Raw genomic sequence first — 24218 nt, forward strand, 5'->3', positions numbered from 1 at the left:
CACATGCTTGAAGATGATTAATTTGCATTAAAAAGGTTAAAGAGCCTGGGTGTGGACGAAAGTAAAAGCCCTTTCAGAGCTAGCTTGGCTTCTCATAACATGAGGTTCTATAATTCTATGCACTTTAGGAAGAAATGGCATAGTAAATCCCACACCACCAGGTTCAGGAACAGATACTTTCCCACAACCATCAGGTTCTTGAACCCACCTACACAACCCTAACCCTACCTCAGCAATGGAACACTACAGACCACCTCTTACACTACCATGGACTTGTCTCTATTTTTTTTTGCACTGTCTTTTTTTGTACAGTTTTTTTTCTTCACTGTTTTGTATCACTTGTGTATAATTTATGTATAACTTATGTTCTGTGTGTTGTTGTCTGAATCCACGTACCTATGATGCTGCTGCAAGCAAGTTTTTCATTGTATCTGTACCTCACTGTACTTGTGCATACGACAATAAACTCGACTTGACTGGACTTACATTCTTTAATTAATCCTTAACATTGCACAGATAATTTATAAGCCTGTACAACCTGCAGGAAGGCTGCACATAGAGAGAATGAATCAGGGATAGGGCTGCCACATGCAACGAGGAAGTGGCTGCGAGATCTATTACTGCATTTGAATTTTTGCATCAAGATTACTTTGAACTGGTTTAATTTGTTCACATGATGAGTGAATATTTAAAACATTAACAACAATCACTAACCAATAGCACCAGGGGCATCACACATCTTCCTCAACCACAACTCATAAGCCAGCTGTTGTTCTTGATAATTAATTTGTGCAGGAGCATCTGAGTTTACAATTATCTTCTGGCTTTTAAAATCATTCACCCCTACACCCAAGTCACCACAGGCTTTCTTCATATCCGTTTTGCATTCTCCCCCATTTTATTGTTGGTACTTCTTCATAGAATGGAATCTTATAGTACAAGCCACTCAGTACCTCATATCTGTGATATCTCTTTGAAAGAGCCCTCCAATTAGCCCCACGCACCAGTTCCCCTTTCTCCAACACCCTGCTATTCTTTCCTTTTTCTAGTATTTATCCCACTCGCCTTTGAAGGTGACTGTTGAATATACTTCCACTACACTTTCATGCAGTGGATTCCAGATGGAACAACTCACAGCTTAGAAAGATTTCTCCTCACTTCCTACCTCCATGCCTGATTCTTTCCCCAGTTCTTTTCCCATTTATCTTAAATCTGTGTTCTCTGGTTATCCACTCCCCATGGAAGCAGTGAGGGAGAAACTAGACCTCTGTCGTGAATGCTAACCATGCAATGTGGTCATGTTCTCGTGTGGAACTCTTTCTGAAATTCAATTCCATTGACTTCATTGCTGGTCCTTATATCCAATGATATTGGCTGTAGGGAAGGGAAGTGCTTTTGAAGCAAGTTGTTTGGTGAATTGCGGGAGTGCATTCTATGAATAATCCATCCTCGTTCCCTATTGAATAGAGGCTGAGGTGCAAATCAAACAGATTGTTACATCTTAAATGAAGTAAAACCAGTTGAAGGTTTTAGTAGGTTGTTGGTGAGTTTCTCAGCACATCTATAACTGGTATCTTGCTGATGCTGGGGAAAGTTTTAGGGAGCCAGAAAGTTAACCACTCACTGCAAAGTCCCCAGAAGTAAGTGTTTAACCTTGACCACCTGTGTTAAGTTCAACAGTGATCAAATATCGTGCTCCACTTTGAGTGCACTGTTCCATTTTAGTTACTGGACATGAACTTCAGGAGAGGAGTGCATTTAGTACCAATGACAAAGACCTAATTTCTACCCCACTACCCTTTCTCTTGTAATCCAACGGGTTTTAACAAAGATTTTATCAGTAAATTAGTTAAATTGTCTGCTAATTTAGATGAACAAGGCTCAAACCCACTTGAGATAGTTAGGGATTTTTAAGGATTTTATGATCCCCCATTTATATGATATGTTAATTTTAAATGAGATGACACGAGATATCGTAAGTAGATCAGATGAAGTTATTTGAGTCCAGTTGAGCTGCTGACCACTAGTGACCCATCTGCATCAGCTGTAAAAGAAAAGTGGTGTTGGATCTGGTGATGGTTTAGCTAGTAAGGCCAGAGTTAGTGCACAGGCTACTTCTGGTAAGAGATGGTGATTGCTTGGTACTTGAACCTGCCACTTATTTGCCCCTGCATGGATGTTGCCAGGGTACTGCTCTAGGTTGGCATGGATACAAAATGAAAGGTACTAAATGGAAATTAAGAGAAATGGAACATGTATATTTTCAAAGGAGTGCAATCTTTCCAAAAATATTTGGCAAGACTCTTATAGTGGCTTGTAAACACAGGGCATGATAAATGTGTTGCCATGGTCTGGTGCGTGCAATCACGATCAAAGGACAAGACTCTTCTTGTGCTTCTTCCTTCTCAAAATGAAATGAAAGCCATGCTGAATGTTTTTACCCCCGAAGGAGTTAAAGGTGTCAAAATCAAGGCTGTTGTGCACCATAAATGTGCACAGTTCTGAGGTGTGGTAATAATGGGAGAGTCTAATGCACAACCTAAAAAAAAATACACACAATCACAAGGCCATGTTAGAAACTCAAGCATGATAAAAGAGAGCCTGGGGAGAAAGTGAACAGGACTCCTGTTCTACAACTAACGACAGGCAAGTTTTTGAGGCAGGGATGCAGAAGACAGAAGGAAATGCAGCACACTTTGATGAGAGCTGGTTTGAAAACAATTTGCGATGTTTAGCAGCCTGTCCAGGAAATGCAGCTGGCTGATTCACCTCTGGGAAACTTCCAAACATCCTGTTGCCTTTTTCAAGCAAACAGGTTCCCTTCACAAAACTACGCTGGCAGAGAGTGGGGCAAAGAGAAGGCATCTATTGATTTTTTTCCCAATTGCACCGAAGACTGAGATTAGGCCGGACATGTGCAGCTTGCAAGTACCTACAGCCTGTTTTATGACCAGTTGTCTAAAAGCTGATATATTTCCTCAGTGATCCCTGCCATATTGGGTGCTCAGGCATTTCTTTACGGGCAGGTTTGGGCGTGCAGGCAGCTTATGTTTATGACTTTAGCAGCTTACAAAAGAGCTGTCATTTCTTTCCTGGGTGTGTAAAACCAGTTACACTGGTACATCATGTCATGAGAGAGTCCGGCTGCAGCACTCTCAGCAAATTAATGACAGATCCATATTTTTGTGCTCTAGGCTTGGCAACAATATTTGAAAAAGAGGAGAGAGAGAGAGAGAGAGAGAGAAAGTTGAAGAGAGAGACAGAGAAGCAGAGATGAGACAGAGTATATTACTGAGAGAGAGAGAGAGAGAGAGAGAGAGAGAGAGAGAGAGAGAGAGAGAGAATGGTGTATGGCAAAATGCCCAGAATTTGTTTTCTCAATATGTTAGGACCCTGTCCACTCATGACCTATAAGGTCAAATGTCAAAAGGGTGCAACAAAATAATTCATCAACACCCCTGCTATCAGGAACATTCTGAAAATGTGGTGCAGGCAAAAGAAAAAAAATTAACGCCAAAGTGAACATAAATATCTTGGAAAGTTGAAAGGATATTGTTCCACATGATTAAAAATAATCATCAAAAGTAAAAAAAAATGACACGTTTAGCTTCACCCTTTCTCTTCCTGAAGGCATGGTCTCCATAAGTTGTCACCTCAGTGTATTGAATAGCTCTTGAAGCACTACACTCTTACATCGAGAATGTCAGTGTCGGCCTTGGGCAATTTTGACAAACAGAGTATATATTGATACATGATAAAGTATGCTAGAAATCACTCTACTGCTAAAGGCTACTATAGTTTTAATATCATCATTTGAATTAACAAGCATTCTGTGGTGAACTGATGAGCTTTCATTATTCAGGACATCATCCTTTCCCAGGGAACAGAGCAACCATTAACTCTCGGAAAACTTAATGAAAATATTGAAAGAAATATTTTTTTTCTTGCTGTAAAACTTCTTTTTTAATTGGCAGGTTGAACAGCTCATGGAACGATAATAAATAACACTTGGACAGATGGATGGGGCTGAGGGAGAAGAGCAAGGCAGGAGTCTTGAGGCTTCACAGGCAGGTGTAAGCACACACCTGCACAGTAAACCCTGCCAGGACGACTGATTACTCTAATCAGTGGCTCACAAAAGATCTCCTTTGCATTGTGTGTCATCAACAATCCAAGCCAAGGCTGCCTCTCAGATGGCAGGATGATAACCCCACCTTGCTGAGGGAGAGAATCTGGAATGCCTGGAAAGCAGATTCCCCTCGAGCTTCCTCATTTTCAGCCCACAGCCGCATTCAGAGGGAAAGGCAACGACTGCAGGAGATACGAACAGGGGCAACACGGACTGCAATTTTCCCTTAGGCTCTCTACAGTCAGTTCAGCAGTAGCTGGCCAAAGTGGTGAAGTGTGCACCCCAAGTCAAGTCAAGTCAAGTCAAGTCAAGTTTATTATCATATGCACAAGTACGGTGAGATACAGGTACAAGTTAAAACTGGCATCAGAGGAACGAACGTAGATTCATAGAACATAGAACATAGAAAAGTACATCATAGGAACAGGCCCTTTGGCCCACAGTATTGTGTTGAACTAATTAAGCTGGTACTTAAATGCCTAACTAATCCCTTCTGCCTGCACATGGTCCATATCCCTCCATTCCTTGCACATTCATGTGCCTATCTAAAGCCTCTCGAACGCCTCTATTGTACTTGCCTCCACCACTCCTGGCAGCGCATTCCAGGCACCTACGACTCTCTGTGTAAAAAACTTGCCCTGCTCATCTCCTTTGAAACCCCCTCTCACCTTAAATGTGTCCTTGGGAAAAAGATACCAGCTGTCTACTCCATCTATTGCCTGTCATAATCTTATTAACCTTCATCAAGTCTCCCCTCAGCTTCTGCCACTCCAAAGAAAACAACCCAAGTTTGTCCAACCTCTCCTTATAGCACATGTCCTCTAATCCAGGCAGCATCCTGGTAAACCTCTTCTGCACCCTCTCCAATTCAGACAACACAGAGAACATAAATTATACACAAATTATACAAGACTGTTAAAATAACACATCAGTGCAAAATAAAATCACAAGTCCATGGTACTGTAAGAGCTGGTCCATAGTCTTCTGTTGCTGAGATAGGATTAAGATTGTGCAGGTTGGTTCAAGAACTTGATGGTTGTAGGAAAGTAGCTGTTCCTGAATCTGGTGGTGTGGGACTTCAGGCTTCTGTACCTCCTGCCTGATGGTAGCAGCGAGAAGAGGGCACGACCCAGATGGTGGTGGTCCTTGATGATAGATGCCAGCTGCAAGACTGGCATCTGTGATGATTGCAACATATCTCCGTCAATTCCCCCACGCACCACAATGCTCACACTCCTGTTATCTCTAATCTTACAAAAAGGGGTGAAATTCCTATGGAGTCATTCCTATGGAGTCTTTCATGTTGTTTCAAAGTGCTTCACATCCAGTGGAATACTTTTGAAGAGTAATCACTGATCCAAGCTAAGAAATGTGACAGGCAATCTGGAAATAGCAGACCGACACAAACAACATTGTGGAGAGATCTATGTGAGCTGTTTGCAAGCAGGAGGACGAATATAGGATGAATTCCCCTGACCTTCTTCACAATAGTGTCTGGGAGTCTTACATCCACCTGAGAGAGCGGAGGTCTCAATTTAATGTCTCATCCATAAGGCAGCCATCCCCACAGTAGTGCATTGGAGGGGTAGCCTAAGTTATTGTTGTCATCTCTCTAAAGTAGGGCTTGAGCCCACACCCTTCAGGCACAGAGCATGTGGGCAACTCATTGAACCACAAATGGCAATGGTCATGACAACAACATTTTAGTCAAAATAAGTATGAGAAGAAAAACTGTATACTAAAAATTGTCTCTGAGAAAGGAATTCTTATTAAAACAATGAAACACCAGGAGAACTACAATGCTGGAATTTATTCTGAAACCAATGAATTCAAATCCTGACCTTAAAAAAAAACAACAAAAAAAAACTGCAGATGCTGAAATCTGTAAAAAAAAAACAAAATGGTGGAAATACTCAACAGGTCAGTCAGCAAACGTTAATGTTTCAGGTTGGTGACCCGTTCTGCTGAAAGTTCATGGAGTGTTAACCCTGTTTCTCTCTCCACAGAGGCTGCCTGATCTGTTGAGTACTTTCTGGCTTTATTTCTGAACCCCTTGCCTGAAATTCACACCGATGCTTCCAGTCTCTGGTGCCATATGACAGGCAACAGTGAGAGGAGGGAAAACCTGACAAGATTGTAACTTGCACCATCCCAAACTTTGAGCTGAAAAGATTTTGCATAAAAATGGATATTATTGGCAAGACCCTCACGTGCCCACCCTTAAATGCTCTTGAACTGAATGGTTTAAAATTAATGAAACTAAATTTCAGAAGCTGAGTACAATGCTTAGTTGGTACCATACAAGTGTTCTTAGAACATGCAAAAGAGGACAAATTTCTACCACTTCTTTGGATTACTTGTATATGAACTACATTCCTGCACCTCTTATTATTGTTGGTATATAGAACATTGAACAGTACTGCATAGGAACAGGCCCTCGGCCCACGATGTTGTGCTGAACTAATTAAACGAATAATTATATGTCTAACTAAACTAATCCGTTTTACCTACACAATGTCCATATCCCTCCATTCCCTGCACATTCATGTGCCTATCTAAGAGCCTCTTAAATGCCTCTATCGTATTTGCATCCATCTCCACCCCTGTGTAAAAACTTGTCCCGCGCATCCCCTTTGAAATTACCCATCACCACTGCATGCCCTCCAGTATGAGACATTTCAACCCTGGAAAAAAGATACTGCCTGTCTACTCTGTCTATGCCTCACATAAAGGCAAGCATGCCAAACACTTTCTTTACCATCCTAATCCAACTGTACAGCCACTTTCAGGGAACTATGGACTTGGAAATTTCTAAATTTTCATATTTCTAAATTGTATCTTAAGGATAAATAAAAAACACATGCATTATTTCCCTGATTCAATTACCTCCCCTTGTCCTCTCCAGCCCAAGAATAAGCTGTTTGACTCTGGAAGCATCACATCATATTTGGCCTTAACCAACTCCCAGCCAGAATTATCAATAGCAAACTGTGGATGATTTTTCCCCATTCTTTCACCATTGTAGTCAGGTCAGATAAAATCACTGAAATTATGAGAAAATAATTCAAGGAGTTTCCTCTATCATTCTATGCCTGTGGGGGAAATGAGGTGCAAAGCAAGTTGTCACTCTAGTCTCTAGTACAGAATCCAGTCTGTGATGCAGTGATTGTTGTCGATTCACAAGTTAAAAAGGCTTGTCTCAAAAAGCAGGAAAGAGAGGTTATTTAATTAGTTTCACTCACATGGGGGATAAACACAGGGTTTCATACATCAATCTTTGAAGTAGTTTTTCTCTCTTAGAGAGATTTTCTGCTATGAAGAGATTAGCATTTACTGTGTGGATATTAATGGCTAGTTCTGGTTATGGGATCTGATTTCCCTGACCTCCTTTGTTAAGCACAAGGCAGGGTGAAAAATAAGGCAGCCTTTATACTTTGGGAAACCAACAAACTGAACACTGATACATTTGCATTGATGTGAGCCAGTTCTAATAACTTAGTAACACATAGCATCACTATCTCCTGGACCTTGTTCCTTTAGGCAAGATGTTGGATCCACAGCCAGTATTTCACCACACGCGTAATAAGAGATTGGATGTGGTCTTGTGCTCTGCATTTTTTACTTCCAGGCAAAAGGTGTTTACATGAAACATGTCCTGACCTAATTCTAATGAGCTCAACAAATCCAGTACATCATTGAGTCAACAAGTCAGATATTAAAGACAAAGCATGGCTTACATTTACATAGCAACTTTCTGGATGCCCATGGCACTTTACAGCCATTGAAACACTTCCTCAGTGTAGTCACTGTTGCAATGTGGGACTTACAGCTGCCAATTTGCACACAACAAACTCCCTCAAACAAGTGTGACAATGACCAAATGACTTGCTTTAGAGATATTGATCAAGGGATAAACATTGACCAGGAGACAAGAAAAAACTCCCCTGCTCTTCTCCAAATTAGAGCTAAGTGTTTAGTTATGTCCACCTATGATTGTTGGTCCGATGAGATGGCTTGCAACATTTACCTACCAAAGTGACTAAGAAGCCTTGCATCACGTTGATCTTAACCTATTTTCGATACTTACTGAGCATCCACTGGAAAAGTTTTCCAAGGGAACACTACCCTTCATCCTGACATGCAGCAAATTTCACCTCCCAATAGACCGGATAATTTTAGCCAATACTTCAGCATGGTGGTTAAAGACAGCTGCACAATTGGAGGTGCGTTTTATGCATGAGGATTTGAACCAAGTCGCTCTCTGTCCTCTCAGGTAAGTATTAAAGGTCCCAAGGCACTATTTCGAATTAGAATAGGCAATTTCTTAGAGTGAAAATTCCAGGATTTGCAAACTTTATTTCAATCTATGCCAGTGAAGTAGATTTTATTAAATATTGAACCATAGAATGGGAATAGGTCCTTCGGCCCATGATATCTGCACTGAACACAATGCCAAATAAAACTAAATCTCTTCTGCCTGCACATGATCTCTATCCCTCCATCCCTGCATATCCATGTGTCTATCTAAAAGACCTTTAAACACTGCTATTATATCTGCTTCCACCACTACCCTTTGCAGCCCGCTCCAGGCACCTAGCACTCTCCATATAAAAACTTGCCCCATGTATCACCTTAAACTTTTCCCCCCTCACCTTAAATGCATGTCCCTCCAGTATTGATATTTCTACCCTGGGAAAAGGATTCTGGCTGTCCACCCTACCTATGCCTCTCATATCTAATAAACTTCTAACAGGTCTCTCCTCAGCCTCCGTCATTCTGGAGAAAACATCCCAAATTTGTCAACCTCTCCTTATAGTTCATTCCCTCTAATCCAGGAAGCATCCTAGTAAACCTCTTCTGCATCCTTTCCAAAGCCTCCACATCCTTCCTGTAATGGGGTGACCAGAACTGCACATAATACTCCAAGTGCAGCCAAACCAAAGTTAAATATTGTGAGGTATTCTTTGACCAGTGTTGCTTTCTCAAACAGCACTACTGAAGGCAGGTGTACATCTGATCCTGATCTCTTTGTTGTGAGTACGTCACTGCAAGGTTTCTGCAATTACAATAATGATAAAAAATAGTGTTATCCAGGATGGGTTGAATTAAACATGAAAATTTCCTTCTCCATTTGCCTAAAGTACTCTTGTAAAATAAATCCTTGCATAATCCCAGGATTATCAGAAATAAAGGCATAAAATGCTGGAAACACTCAGCAGGTCAGGTAGCATCTTTGGAAGGAGAAAACATGTTTCAGAATCCAAGAACCGTCATCAGAACTGAAACATTTCAGACCTGAAACATTAACCCTGCTTCTTTCTGCTGCCTGACCTGCTGAGTGTTTCCTGCATTTTCCAATTTTATTCAGATTTTCAGCATCTGCAGGATTCTAATCTTTGTCCCCAGATGTTGACTCTGAGGGTGGTCCTGTTTTAGTGCCGGGTGACACAAAAGACTGCAGATGCTGGAATCTGAAGCAACAAACAATCTGCTGAGGAACTCAGTGGGTTGAGCAGCATCTGTGGAGGTAAAGGAGTTGTCGGTGTTTTGGGGCGAAACCCTGCATTGGTTTTGATGTTTCGTTGATATTCTTCAGCACCTGAGAGGAGGCATTTGTCACTGGAGCTCTGAGAGAGTTGTTAACATTTCCAGGGAAGAAGCTGATAAAAGTGACAAACTGAAAATCCCATGATCTTATTTGAAAACCTGCGCAAAAATAACACAACATGTGTTAAACCAAGGCATCAGTTCAATGTAAATGATCTCATGGCATTATTTTGAATAAGTTTGGGGGACTACTAGAAAGAATAGGCAGACCTCTCCCTGGAGAGCTGACCTGGAGGCCAATATTTATCTCTTAATCGTCATGACCATCTGGGATCTTGTTGTGCATAAATTGATAGTCCATGCTTCCTACATCACAAGAGTTCATTGTCTGCGAAACACTTCGGGATCATCCTGGGTTTGTGAAAACCAACAGAGAGATGCAAGACACTTTTTGTGTGTCTGCCATTTTGCAATAGGTTGATTGTGCAATGCTGTGTGCCCTATCACATTTGCAGGAAGGGGAGAATACTGATTCTCTAACCTACAACTTCCTATGAGCTCTACTCTTGATTCCACTGCACAGAATGACCCCAACCCTCTCATCATGGCCATTGCCAGCAAAGTGGAAAGCAATTGTTGGGACATATGTTGGACGTGTATGCCGTGCAAGCATACTCCAATGTGAGTTGTACTGGTGCAGACCCAAGTATTACCCTAGAACCAGAGTACAGCAACCAATCATTTCCACACTAGGCTTAACAACAAGAAACTTAAATTAGTGAATATGAAATAATACTTTGCACCTGACAACAAAGACAGCAACATTTCAGCTCTTTTTTTTTAATGAGAGCTATGTCCCACTAATTCACCATTTGCTGGTTGTGATGTACAAATTGGCAACCAAGGTTTGCTTTCACTTAGAGCTGGCTACACTCACATAATTCATCAACAGTGAAGCACTTCAGGTACTCTGAAGGACATTATGAAATGTAAGACCTTTCACCTTTTCACCAGCCTCCGAGTAACTCCTTTTGACAGCCCTGGCCCTTGATGGCAGATTTATATTGACTACCTGCCCTTGAAGGATCAACATACCACAGTTTGTGTGAGGACATGGATTAGTCCAGTGGCTTTGGCAAACGGCCTAAAAATTAATTCACGTTTTTGGCATTGAAATAGGGTTGTGGGTCACCCTGTCACTGTTTTGTAAAAGTTGTATGAAGAGGGGAAGCTTGTTAGTTTAGCACAATAGCACAATCAGGTTTCCTCATATAATATAGCACTGAAACTGACAGTGTGGCGTTCTCTGTTGATGCATTGAAAGTTCTCACTGTTCTCTGCATGTAGTCCAGCAGATGCAATATTTGCACCCCAGCTTTCAAAGGGACATACTGTTATATAGGTGCACTGTGACGCAGCTAATAGAGCTGCTGCCTCACAGCTCCAGTGATCTGGGTTTGATCTCAACCTCTGGTGTTTTCTGTGTGGAGTTTGCACATTTGACTGCAGGGGTTTCCTCTGATGCTATGGTCCCTTCCATATCCCAAGGACATGCAGGTTGGTAGGGTAATTGACCACTGTAAGTTACCTCTGCATATTGCAGAGAGGTAGATTCTAGGGAGGGTTATTGGAATGTGCGGAAAATTACAAGATGGGATTAGTGTATCTGGGTACTTGCTGGTTGGGGCTGACTCAGTAGGTCCAAATGGCCTGTTAGGGTAACGGATGACTTGGTGATTCAACCTTCCTTCTAGATGAAGGCTGGTGACCTTATTCAGATGGTTGGGTTCAATGTGCCAGGTATGGCTGAGGGGTCTCAGCAAATGATGGAACAACCTTGGGCTCCATGGGCAAGTCCTGACTTCTGGGTGCTATCATTCTTTAGGTAAGCCTTTCATTTAGTTTTCTTTATTTCCATTTATATTTATGTTTAATTAACAGCAGTTTCATGTACTTTTATATCAATTTATTTTCTTCTTAATTTTTTAAGATACTGTATTTTCAACTGCTTTCAAGTATCTTCAATCACCAGACACATTGAGAAAAATGTAAGGTCCTTTGACAGCCCAAGCTGTCAGAAAGCTATCAGGGCAGATGTGGTCTTTCTCACATACAACAGTGATGGTATTCTCAAATAAAAATTGGCTGTAAAGGTCCGAATTCAGGAACGGCACTGCAGAACTGATGGCGTTGTGGCCAAGTTTGCAAACGATACCAAGATAGGTGGAGGAACGGGTAATGTCACAGAGGCAGGGAGTCTGCAGAAGGACATGGGACAGGTTTGGGAGAGTGGGCAAAGAAGTGACAGATGGAAATACAGTGAAGGGAAGTGTGGAGTCATGCACTTTGGGAGGAAGAATAAAGGTGTAGACATTTTTCTAAATGGGGATAAAATTCAGAGATTGGAGGTGCAAAGGGACTTGGGAGTCCTAGTTCAGGATTCCCTTAAGGTTAACTTGAAGGTTGAAGTTGGCAGTAAAGAAGGCAAATGCAATGTTAGCATTCATTTTGAGAGGACTAGAATATAAAAGCAAGGATGTACTGCTAAGGCTTTATAAGGCAATGGTCAGACCACATTTGGAATACTGTGAGAAATTTTGGGCCCTGTATCTAAGGAAGGATATGCTGGCTCAGGAGAGGATTCAGGAGAGGTTCACAGGAATGATCCCAGGAATGAAAAGGTTAACATATGAGGAGTGTTTGATGTCTCTGGGCCTGTACACAATAGAGTTCAGAAGGATGAGGGGGGATCTCATTGAAACCTACCAAATACTGAAAGGCCTGGATAGAGTGGATGTGGAGAGGATGTTTCCATCAGTAGGAGAGTCTGGGACCAGATGATGTAGTCTCAGAATAAAGGGATGTCCTTTTAGAACCTGAGATGAGGAGGAATTTCTTCAGCCAGAGGGATGGTGAATCTGTGGAATTCATTGCCACAGGGGCTGTGGAGGCTCAGTCATTTTGCTGTATTTCAGGCAGAGATCGATAGGTCCTTGATGGTAAGAGTTGATTGGGGTTAAGAGTTATGGGGAGAAGGCAGCAGAATGGGGTCAGAAAAAATCAGCCCATGATTGAATGGCATAACAGAATCAATGGGCCAAATGGCCTAATTCTGCTCCTATATCTCATGGTCTTTTGGTCTTTTGGAAATACAAGTCTTTCTTTCAGTGGGGGTAATTATAAAAATGGATTTTGAATTTAAAAATTGCCTGAATACTTACCATAGTGAGAGTTTTGTTTTGAATCATGGATCCATTCTGGAGTCTTGGTGCTTGAGCGGGTGCAGTTGCATATTGAGGTGCCTGCAAGCATGTTGTAGCTTGTGGAAGAGCTGCAGCAGTGATGAGTTGGGAGCTGCGTGGGCACTGGATGTTAGTGTGGCTAGGGGGTGAGTATGGGTGCCAGTGTGTGGTACAGGCCAGGATTAGAGCCATCCAGTGTGATACATGAATGCAAACCCTTCCATTCTCCTGACTGGTCTGTCCTAATTTTTTTTTAACAAAATAAACTTTATTCGTGATATAGGAAACTATATACAATAATAAAAACTGTTCAAACCTTTACATTCGTGTACAGTTCAATTCTTAGTGTTACCTTTTTATATATAAAAAACACAGCACCGATGCCACACGTGTGGCTCCCTGAGGTGATACCCCAATCCCACCTTTATAACATTTGAGCAGCTTCCTCGCCTGACCCTGCCCCTTCCTCTCCAGTAGCAGAAGAACCCTAAACTGTCGTCCTTCCCCACCAAGCCCTCGCGCTGGCTGCACCCGTCTTCAGTGCGTCCCTCAGCACGTACTCCTGCAGCCTGGAATGTGCCAGTCGGTAGCATTCCCCTACGGACACCTCGCAGTGCTGGGAGACCAACAATTTTCGGGCAGACCAAAGGGCGTCTTTCACCGAGTTGATGACCTTCCAGCAGCAGCTGATGTCCGTCTCTGTGTGTGTCCCCGGGAACAGCCCGTAGATCAGAGAATCCTCTGTTACGCTGCTGCTTGGGATGAAACGTGACAAGGACCAATTGCCACTGCTCCAATCTCAGATGGGAAACCCATCCTCAACAAAACTGATTCCAACCAGCTGAATAGGGCATCGAGTGTCAACTTTTGAGCAAGACTGACAACCTCACAAACAGCACCTCAGCTGGCAACTGCACCCACTCAAACACCAAGAGGACTGCAGACTCCAGAATGGATCCATGATCCAAAGGGAAAAAATCAAAGTCTCACCATCTGCGTGCTGATAAATATACTAAAATGCAAAATCCATTTTTATAGTTCACCTCGATTGAAAGAAAGATTTGAATTTCTGTAGTGCCATTGTTGAATGCAGACCTTTATAGCCAGTGAACTATTTTGGAAATGTTGTCACTGTTGTCGTATGGGAAAGGTCAGAACAGAAGCCTTTTATCGTCAAGGAACTCCTTATCGAATGAATTTCTAATCCCCTGCTTGGAGCTGTGATTGTGGTACTGTCTGTACACTTATGAGCCAAAATCACTAGCTCTTGTGTTTGTCCCACACCCTCCAACAATGCAAGTCTAAAACGCCTAAGGGTTGGACATTTTAACCCACACTCTGCTATCAACAGCTACGTGATGCCTAACTGTTTTAAGTAAATGGAGATTGTGCGCAACTGCAGGCTATCTATGAAAAGCAGTGCCCTCCCATACTGTGACTGTAACAGAGAGGCCAAAACAAACTTCAAGGCAATGCAGCAAAAAAGCATCCACTTTTGTTTGGGAATTTTTCTACCTGGAGCAATTTATCCAGAAATGCGAGATAATGAAGCACTTGGCTAATTCACCAGGTCTCCAGCTGCCTCTGCCAGAGGGACTCAGGTTCAGCAAGGTTAGGGCACCCGCTCATAGCCACTGGCCTCTTAGTACATGTGTAGCCAAAGCAAAACAGCAGCGCACATCAAAAGATCCTTAACATCAATATGCTCAGCTAAAAGACTGCCTCTAAGATTTTTATCATCTGAACTTGCATTGCCTCTTGTTCTTGCAATAAAAATATTTAAGTTAGTCATATCCTATTCCCATGTCGTGAGATTTGCAATGATAACATGAAGTATCCAAGGAGAAAGCTTGACGAGACTGAAGAAAGAAATTAAAGCCCATAAGAGACTGATGAAAGACCACATAAGACACTTGCCACAGGAACCAATGGATGAATCTTCATCTTCTTGAAGACAAATAGTTCAGGTGAAGGTTCCTACTTTTACGTGAAGCTGGGAGATAGATACTCAAACCTGAACTCTTGGCCCACTGTATTGTTCATATTAAAGAGATTGTTTGACTTTGGAGTGGGCTTTGGAGGTGTCATGGTGAAGCCTGTGATATTCATGAAAGTGGACATCATAATCTTAAGATAATCACTATAAATCTGGACTTCTTCATCCAGAGATTGGTTGTGAGTCAGAACATGTCATCAGAAGAGCTGGTTGAGACAGAAAGCATTCAGGGGGAAGGTAGTTAAACAAAAAAGAGAAAGGAAGGAAAAAGCATGCTACCATTCAAATAATCAATTCCATGTGCATGCCAATAACACCCAGCTCTACCTCACCATTACCTACCTTGACTCCGCCACTACCCCTGATTTATCCTGCTGCTTGTCTGCCATCTGTTTCTGGATGAGTGGAGATGCACTCCGATTAGACTCTAGAAAGACCAAAGGTTTGTTGGTGCTCCTCTGTTGCATGCCCACTGACTCCATTCCTCTCTCTGGCTCTCTGATCTTGAACAAGATGCCTCCAAGCATTGGCTCCCATTTCATCCTGAGCTGAGCTTTCAATCTCATATCCTCCCCAGCACCAAGGCCTCCTCCCTTAAGATAATGTATGAATGTACGTTGTTGTTGACAAAGCAAGCCAAAATAATGGTCAACATAATGGATCAAAACTGGGGCATCAACACAACCTATGAGAGTATTAAGTAATGTAATACAACAGCCAACTACTCAATGTTGGGTTCATAGCTCTGAATGCTTTCTCAGACTCATACCAATGAAAGTAAGTCACTACTTACAATACTCACTAATTCCGTGTTATATCCATATTAGTTTGTGGATCATATATATATATTAGCTGTTATGTGAAACTGTTCACTCTTAGCTTAAGAAATCATGACACAGGACTAACTATTGCAACATTGTATGCGCTGTGCTTCAGGCTCAGCTGAGAGTCAGCTAACATAATAAACAGATATGTTTCCTTGATATTCCTGGTCTAAGTGAGCTATGTAATACTCTACCATTTGGTACAAGAAGAACCCAAATATGCTACAAAACTTTATGCATGAGCACAGCATTGAGATGAGTAGGAAATAGACAGAATGATAGAAGCCTTGCCAAAGTACCAACATGAGCAATGGCAAATACAGCTTGATTGGATGTACCCACCAAAATGCCAAGAACCATACCTACAGCCACAGATCTGATGCCAACCCTGAGCAACTGTCTTCATAAGAATTGGCCCCAAGATGAAGAATAGTGCCATCTATTGCTATCTGCCTTAGTAGTTAGGAGGTCACAGACAATGGAAGTAACCAGTGCAGTTAGCTGTAGCTTGTAACTGATTGTCTTCTTGGAGGGTGGCTGCCTTGTGGGGACAATCTCATATGGTGTGGGAAAGGCCAATCAGCCAGTTTGGAACTAACTCACACAACAGTAGTTCCACAATCCTGCTCCCAAACACCACAGGACTGAGAGCAGGATTTCCTTTTCATTCCCCTTTGCCAGGAGTTCCTCACAATTTTCCCATATTTTCTCAGACAGAGGCCTAATCGTGTATCAAAAATTACTTGAGCTTTGCCAAAGGCTTTCCAACATCAGGCCTCTGGCCCTTCCATTTCTCTTTAATGTTAACTTTCCCAAAATTGCACATAATTGACCTCCCCTTTCCACTAATGATTGCTTTCAACACCTTGTTAACTGGTTTAAGATAGAAGTTCTTTGTACTGGTTTTACAATTAGCTACTGAGAAATGCAAAGTATATTTTGAGTGAATTGAAGCTCTGAGATATGGGCACAAAGAGCAAACTTTCCCCCACAGCTCCCTTCACTGCGGTTCCCCATATCCCTGTTGAAAACACACACCAATCCTTGCACACTAGAGGACACTAGTATGATAGGAGAAAACAGGCCTGTTGACTTCAAACCACCTTTGGTCAGGCAAGGTTAAACAACACTGTTAGTCCATCAACTTCAGATCTGAGTTATGTTTGCTTATTTCTCATTTGTCGAAAGCAGAAAATGTTTTGTTTCAATACAAGTGTAGTTGATAATTTGAAGAAAAGATTTAAATTTATACCATTGCAAACATACATTCTTTAAAGCATGGTACAATTAAGTTCTTTTGAATTGTGGTCACCTTTGTAATGTAGGAAGCATGGCAGACAATTTCCACAAACAGCCACATGATAACCTCTGCTATTCTGCCTTAGTGTCATCGACTAAGGGAGAAAAACTTGGGAGGTACCCCCAGCTTTTCTTCCACATAATGAAATTACACCATCTTTTATGTCAATTTGAGAGAGCAGATTGTAGGTGGGAACTGTCCTTTTGACATCACATCCAGAAAATGGCACAGCTCCAGCACCACCTCAATACTACCCTGAAGCATCAGTCTGGAATTCTGTGCTCAAGTACTTCTCCAGGCTGTATCCACAAACTTCCAACACAATGGCAAAAGGGCTTCGCATTGAGCCACAGTGACATAGAATGCAACAAGAAGCTTTGAACTTTATGATAATGTGCAGGGTAGTGTCCAACAATTACAGCTATTTACCCTCAACCTAAACCAGGCTAGATTTATTCTCACCACCATGAAGTAACAAGCATTTGTTAGTAAACCACTCCCCAGCTTTATTTTGCTGTCAATTCAAAATTAACTTTCTTTCAGAAGGAATTTACACAGAGCAAATATGAAACAATTCCAACTTTATCCGTGACTGAATACATTTCAATAAAATCATAGATTTATTGCTGGGAAGGAGGCCATTCAGCCTTTTGAGTCTTTCCCGGCTCCCAGTTGGGCAATCCTGTCAGTCCCATTGCCCCTAACTTTGCAGATTATTTTCAATAGGTAAAATTTAGCTCTAAAGGTTTGAGTGGATTGCAATTATTGTATTTAGAAAATTGAACAAAAATACATCTAACTGTCATCTCCTTCTGCCCTAAATAAACTAGAAATTCCACTTTTGTGATATTTTTGGGCATGCAACCCTGCGGGCTCAATAAACAATTACAGCTGACAGACTTTCTACTTGCTTTTCTTTGCTGTTCAGTTCTGTATATAGAAGCAAATAGATTAGAAAAATGTATGTTTAAATGTACTAGAAAATGCTCGGGATATCACACGCCCCAGTTACTGTCAATTAGGAGCCAGGCTGAGGCTGTCTGGAAAACAATTGGCTAATTCTCAAAATGCTCCTTTGCTGTTATAAAAGCCTCAAGGTGCTCAGGTTTTGATCCTCCCACTGTTCTCAGGGAACCAATGGCAGAGTGGAAAGCCTGGGTTGCTTTGCTTTGTGTGCCTGCAAGGGAACAGCTCTGACAGTGGCTTGGGCAGGTTGCTGTTGAGAGCACAATCCAATGAGCTGATGTACACCTTTTAGTTAAGCAACCTTTTTTTGGAAAGAGCCCAGCACAGAGCCTTAGGGGGTCACCTACCATAAACTCCCCGACAGATCCACAGCCCACAGGAGCCAGAAGCGTTGCAGTTTGCCAGCAGGTGGAAAGACAATTTTCATGCCACTGCTTGGAAACTTTTATCTACTGATCAACGGAAGATGCCAGAGGGTTGATTGGGATATCCCGAGTTTAGCAGCCAATTAGAGCCACAGGCAGTTGCCTAAAAGGAGGGAGGGAGAGAGAGTGAGAGAGGGGGAGAGGGGGAGAGAGAGAGAGAGAGAGAGAGAGAGAGAGAGAGAGAGGAGCGAGAGAGAGAGAGAGAGAGAGTAAAAAGAACCCATAGTAGTTAATTCCTGGGAGTGTGCACAGCACCTCAGAACTTGCATTTTAATCTCTGTCTCAAAGCTACCAGTGCCTTGCTCCATTAATTACCTCCCAGTCTTACGACAAATATTAGCACAATGTTACCTGTGGGCTCTGAGTGCATTAAAACAAGCCAAAATAGGGTTCAATGCAATTAACAAATAGGTTATTCTAAATTAACTTTCAGTTGAGCTAGCAGTTGCTATTAAGCATTGGCACTTTTACATTTTTTAAAAGAGAGGCCTTTAATGACTCAGTATGTGTGAATGTGAGAAATATATGTGTGTGAGACATGGTGTGCATATGTGTTACAGTTTGTATATGTGTTTGAGTGTGAGAACATGCATGATTGGACAAGTGAAATTGTGAGATTATTGAACATGCATTAGTATGTGAATTTCATGTGATGCATGTGTGAGTCTGAATGAGTGTACGTGTTTGTTCATGCATATGGAGGTATGAGTGTGAGTCTGTGATAATCTGTGCCTGGGTAGCATGCATAAGTGAGTAAGTGTGAGTGTGAGCTTGTATGCTGTTTTAGAGTTCGTCGCATTTGTTTTGTTTCTGTCCTAGTGTGTGAGTGGGTTACATTAGTGTGTTTGTGTGTGCATGTGTGGTGTATGTGTGTGTGTGTATGTGTGTGTGTGTGTGGTGTGGTGGCATGCGCGGCGCACGTGTGGGTGCAATTAAGAACGTGAATATGCTTATGTTCGTATGTCACTGACTGCATATGAGTGTGAGAATGAGTGTCGGTGTGTGTGTGTGTACATGTGTGTGTATGTTTGTGTGTGTGTGTTGTGTGCATGTGTGTGTGTGTGTGTGTGTGTGTGTGTGTGTGTGTGTGTGTGTGTGTCTGTGTCTGTGTCTGTGTGTGTCTGACTGTGAACATTTGTTATGTAGATGAGGGTCTGCTTTTCTAAATGCCATGACCTTTAACCAGCCCTCAGGCGAACACGATGCCCAAAATAACATGTTCAGGCAGCTAAGTTTGAAGACCTTCCTTTATGTATCTTTGGACTGTAAGAATGACCAGTGTCTATTAAAACTCAGCAGATGATCGTAAAACTATTTACAGAGTGGTTCAAACCTAGTTTGCCACATTGAACCGAAGCAGCCCTACTTCTTATAGCCCTGGATTGAGTCTAGGGTTGCTTTCATCTTTAATTCAGCATTAAAATAACATTGGGAAAAGAACAAACAAAAAAAAATGTGATTGTTGCAAGGACATTGGCCACAGATAACAATCTCTATCCCATATTTTGTAAAATGTCTGTGGAAAGATTTCTATAGCATTATAGAAATAGACTGACAGGATTTTTAGATGGTAGTGCACAATTATTAATAAAGTTTTAGGTTCAGTAATCACTGTGGGTCCGTCATCTTTATGTATTTAACAAAACTGACACAGACATTCTCTCTGACCCTGCCAACCACTGTTTGCTGCCCTATATTGCATTGGAACATAGGAATAGGAATAAGTCAGTTAGCCCCTCGAGCCTTTTCCACCATTCAATAAGATTGTGGATGATCTGTGACCTAACCCCTTATACCAGCCCTTTTCTCACAGCGCTTACTATCTCCGGATAACAAAAATCTTTCAGCCTCATCTTTAAGATTGAGATTTGATCCAGAGACTGATGTGTGCAGAATGGAGATCCACATTTCTACAACCTGGAATGGAAATGTTTATGACTTGAGTTCTGGAGCACCAGGATCTAAGTTTAAACTCCATCCCAGATTGTAAACTCCTCAGCCAGCAGAAATGGTTCTGATATTTCTACCCTGTCTGTTCCCATTAATATCTTAAAGCATTGACTCATCGCCATCAGAGGGCTTGGGTTTCTATCTCATTGGTTAGGTTGTCTTTAAAAGAAACAAATATTTGTAGTCCCAACACAGTGTTGCTGTACTCCTCTGTCACATATGCTACTCCCAGGACTTTATCCCTACCCTGTCTCCTGCCAATCAGCCAACTTCTTAACCAGACTTAAAATTTGCCTTTAATTCTACCAGTTTCAGCCCGAGCTAGCATTCCTTTATCAGGGACTTCATCAAGTGCCTTCTGGAAGTCCCTATAAATAATATTCATGGACATTCCTCCGTCCAGCACTTTAGTCACCTCTTGAAAAAAATTCAATCAGTTTTGTCAGGTGTGACCTGCCCTTTACAAATCCGTGCTGTCTCTCTCTCATCAGCTGAAAACTTTCAAGGTGTTCATTCACTTCATCCTTAATTATAGACTCTAGTAGTTTCCCAACAACAGATGTTAAGATAACTGGACTATAATTCCCTGGATTCCCTCTCTGTCCCCCTCACCTTTCTTAAACAGCAGTGTGATCTCTTTGGACACTAAGATTGAGGTGCATAAAAAAACAATCTTCTGATGTAGTGCCCTTTCCATTTTAAAGAAAAGTTCTTTCCCCTGTTGATCTCCCTCCCCTCCACAACATTGGTAAGCAATTGTATGTTGTATGAAGGGCTTCCTAGCCATCCTTTCTGCATCTCTCCATTATCCACACATATGCCCTGTCCAGCAGGATTTAACAAAGAGAAAAAGGTTTACATTTCTTGGTCTCAGTATCTTCCAAAATAATTTACAATATTGAAGTATTTCTGAAGCGTAAAGCAAGGAACAACACAAAAAACACTGGAGGAACTCAGTGGGTCAGGCAGCTACTGTGGAGGGAAAGGGACAGTTGACATTTCAGGTTGAGACCCTTCATCTGGACCAGAGTTCCTCCAACACTTTTTGTGCTGCTCCAGATTCCAGCATCTGCAGTCTCTTGTGTCTCCTCTCTGTAAAGCAAGAAAAAACAGTTGAAATTTCCTTCACCATATCGGCTAGGGAAGTTTACCAGATACAGGGGTATAGTAGTTATGTGTGATCCAGAGAAGTGACGCTGAATCCTTTTCTTTTTCAATCTTTTTATTAGTTTTCAAATTAATACAGATTAATATATAACATCAATGTTTGTACATGTAATACAAAAAGATCAGGAGAACAATCATGGCATAGACAATCATGAAGAACAATAAAATATAAAAAAATCTGTAGATCCAACGATCTCTTAGTAAATGAATATAATATAAAAGAAAGGAAAGAAAAAGATTTATTATATAAATAAAAAAAAGAAAGAGAAAAAAACCCCCAAATCAATAAGAAAAATTATGAACAATATATCAAACCAAACTAAACGAAACAGAAATATTAAAAACAACAAACAAAAAAAAAACTGGACTAAAATTTTTCAGTAGAAACAGAGAAATATTATGTTGTCAACTCTGTTCCTCTAAGTTGGAAAGTTATTGAAAGGGGATCTATATCATGTGAAAATATTGAATAAATGGACTCCAAATATCTTCAAATTTAAGCGAAGGATCAACAGTACCACTCCTAATTTTTTCCAAGTTTAAACATGATATAGTTTGAGAGAACCATTGAAAAGTAGTAGGGGGTATTGTATCCTTCAATTTAAGCAAAATGGATCGTTTGGCCATTAACGTAACAAAGGCAATCATACGGTTAGCAGAAGCAGATAAATGGCCAGACTCTATCCTTGGTAATCCAAAAATTGCAGTGATAGGGTGAAGTTGTAAATCAATATTCGATACATTTGAAATAATGTTAAAAATGTCTTTCCAATATTTTTCCAAAAGAGGACAGGACCAAAACATATGTGTCAAAGAAGCCACATTCGATTTACATCCATCACATATAGGATTTATATGGTGATAAAAACGAGCTAGCTTATCTTTTGACATATGGGTCCCGTGAACTACCTTAAACTGTATCAACGAGTGTCTGGCGCACATTAGTGACGCTGAATCCTACAATAGCAGTTGCAGAATGTAAATTCAAGTTATTGGGTAAACCAGGAGTAAAAAGCCAGCATCAGATATTGCTGTAAAAATCAGTCTAGTTTAGTATTGTCCTTCAGAGAAGAAAATCTGCCATTCTTACCTGCTCTGGTCTCTATGTGACATAACTAAATTGTTGAGTCTTAATCGCTCTTTTATTTAAGGATAATAAGGGATGTACAAAAAGGCCAGTTAGTCCATGTCCCATAAATGAAGGCAATGCTTACAGCCAGAGTGCTGCTGTACTATAGGAACCAGGACAATACAAACACCCCCCTTCAAACATACTACAACCAAGCACGAGTTTATTTTAAGACCATTAGGAACCAAGCAAATCAGAACTCGTTCACAATGTATCATCAAATCAAAAGGCTGAACAAAACTGAAGCACAGATAAGTCTACATGCATCAGCTGGGGCACGTGGTCACTGAGATACTAAATAAGAATAATGCAGGTTTCTTTGTATACTGGAACTCATCCAATTTGCCTGTCAGTATAAACAAAGGCCATATTTTGCAGATCATTAGCAGCACTTCCTCAGGTATAAAAATGTGATAAAATAATGATTTGCCTGGTTATTATGTATAAAATTAAGCCATTTCCTCAAATGACTATGAGCCATCACTAAACATATTTTCAATTAAACTGCAGCAGTAATCAATATTCTCTTTTATCACTTCTCTCTCGATGTCCAATGTTATGCTCCAGAGAATCCAAGCTGACACTGCATTAAGGACGTATACAATAAATGGTAGGGCACCAAGGAATGTTGATGAACAGAGGGACGTTGGCATTCAAGTCCATAGATCCTTGAAAGTGGCAACACAGTAGATAGGGTGGTGAGGAAGATATATGGCACTCTTGCCTTCATAGGTCAGGGCATAGTATATAAAAGTTAGGACATTATGTTGCAATTTTACAAACCACTGGTTAGACTGCACTTGAAGTATTGTGTGCAGTTCTTGTTGGACCACTGTAGGAAGAATGTGGTTGCACTGCAGGTAGTGTAGAGGAGTTTCACTAGGATGTTGCCTGAATTGAAAGACTTTAGTTATGGGGAGAGATTGGATAGACTGAGGTTGTTTTCCCTGATGGCTGAGGAGTGGTCTCATAGTGGCATATAAAATTATAAAAGGCATAGATAGGGTATATTGTAAGAAACTTTTTCCCATGGTAGGGATATCAAAAACAAGAGGGCATAGTTTTAAGGTGAGAGGAAGAAATTTTAAAGGGGCTCTCAGGGTAACATATTTTAAAAAATAGATGGTAGTTGATAGCTGGAATCTGCTACTGGAGGAGGTGGTGGAATCGGATACAATCACTATGTTTATGAGGTAGTTTAGACTGTCATTTAAATGCGCAAGGTATAGAAGGATACATTCCTATGCAGGGCAATGGGATTAGTTTAGATGGGCAAAAAGGTTGGTGTGGATGCAGTGGGCTGAAGGGCCTGTTTCCTTGCTGTACAACCCCATGACTCTTTGACTGTAATGCACCATGGAGGGAGTGCAAATTGTCAGAGGTGTTGATGCCCCAATGAGCAATAAGCAGTTTTGCCTTTACAATTGAATCTAACAGATCCCAGGGCTCTTTGTGAAGAGGAGAAGGGGAGTTCTCCATTGTGCCCAAGCAACTAATTTACCTAAATTATGGTTATTATGCTATTTATGGCAGCTGATGCAAG

Source organism: Pristis pectinata, chromosome 9 (genome assembly GCF_009764475.1).
Source record: "Pristis pectinata isolate sPriPec2 chromosome 9, sPriPec2.1.pri, whole genome shotgun sequence".
Lineage (NCBI taxonomy): Eukaryota > Metazoa > Chordata > Chondrichthyes > Rhinopristiformes > Pristidae > Pristis > Pristis pectinata.